The sequence below is a fragment of the Crocodylus siamensis genome, chromosome 6, assembly GCF_052110815.1.
Source record: "Crocodylus siamensis isolate JL-2025a chromosome 6, ASM5211081v1, whole genome shotgun sequence".
NCBI lineage: Eukaryota > Metazoa > Chordata > Crocodylia > Crocodylidae > Crocodylus > Crocodylus siamensis.
Genome location: NC_143400.1, coordinates 90568618 through 90570108, shown reverse-complemented (window position 1 = coordinate 90570108; position 1491 = coordinate 90568618).

Sequence of the window (1491 nt, the reverse complement as noted above, 5' to 3'; positions counted from 1 at the left end):
CAGGAGCCAACTTCTGAAATCTCCACAATTAGATCTGCATTGTTCTTTCCCAACAACACTGCCTAGAAAGAAAAGGTCTTCTCTGTCGGGGCCAATCCAACGAAGCGTTTGACGTTATTAAATAATAAAGCGATTGTGATTTACATTGTTGTGCAGAAAAAGGGGCAATTATCCACTGTTATGTTGCCATAAAGATCATATTAACTCGAATTAGTAATCAAACAATATGCTCGCGTTAAAAGTACGGAGGGGGACAATGCGAGTGTTGCTGTCGCATCCTCACTTCTCCTTGTCACAACCGGCAGCGGAACCGCACTCGGAAGATGCGCAGAAGCTGCGCGCTAAAAACAGAAGCGAAGCGAAGCGGGAGCGGGAGCGGTAACGACGTGGCGATTCCCGGCCCCCCGCCGCGAGCGCTCTCCGTTCATTCAGAGCCGCCCAAACCTCCAGTTTACCAAGGCTTGGGGGGGTTATCACTTCCCCCCGTGAGAAACGGCACGGGGGAGTCTCGGCTCGGACGCGTGTGCGGGCTGACTTGGGGGCTTGGGCTGGGTTTACACCGGGCTCCGCTCGTGAACCCCAGCGCCACCAAAATGTCGCTGCAGGCACCTCCCCGCGCTCGAGTCAGTTCACCCTGCCACAATCAAATCATTATTTTTCTTAAAGCGGTTATTAGGTTTATAACTCATTCGCCACTTAAATTTGTGCAGCCGACCAAAGCGATCTAAATAGGCTGGAGTTGCCCCATGAGTGCGGAACGTGAGCGTTAATAAGAAGGATTAATTATGGGTGTGTACATCAGTAGGACGCAGGGGCTATCAAGTAGCACTAGGGAGAGAGACGGTGCGGGGGGGGGGGAACCCAAACAGCCTGGACTGCGGAATAGCAGCAGGCTGCCCACATCGTGCTGGCCTCCGAGGGCCCCGATCCGGGGCAAGGACGCAAGTCCTCCCCTTTTTATAAACCAGAGCCAGGCACGAGTTGCTGGAGCTTCAGCCTCGTCCCCGTCAACAGCCCAGTGCTGGCTGATGCTCCGGAAAACAAGCAGGGACCAACCCCCCCTCCCCGAGACTGCATCAGAGATGGAGCTGGGATATGTGCGTGCACACGCACACGGATCCTACCTTGTACCTTCCACTGAGATACAAGAGCCATTTCCCTGTGATCGGATTTGACCCCGGGAAACATAAACCAGTCACCTATTAGCATCTGCGCCTCTTTTTTTAACGCCATTTATCGCCAACACCTTTTGCTATCGGCTGGGGCCGGGGGGGACCTGATTTGCTCGGAGCCCAGTAATAAGCGGTTCGCTGTCAGATTTCCCTGGTTAACAGGAGTGTGCTCTGGGCTACAGGAGCTGACGCTATTTGTTACCGCGAAGAAAAAAAAAAACTTTTCCAGTGACATGGGTTTTTTTATAAGCAAACACAGAGCAATTTTCCCCGGCGCAATGCATCAGCAAGTATCTCCAAAAGGGTCTAATCTACCTCT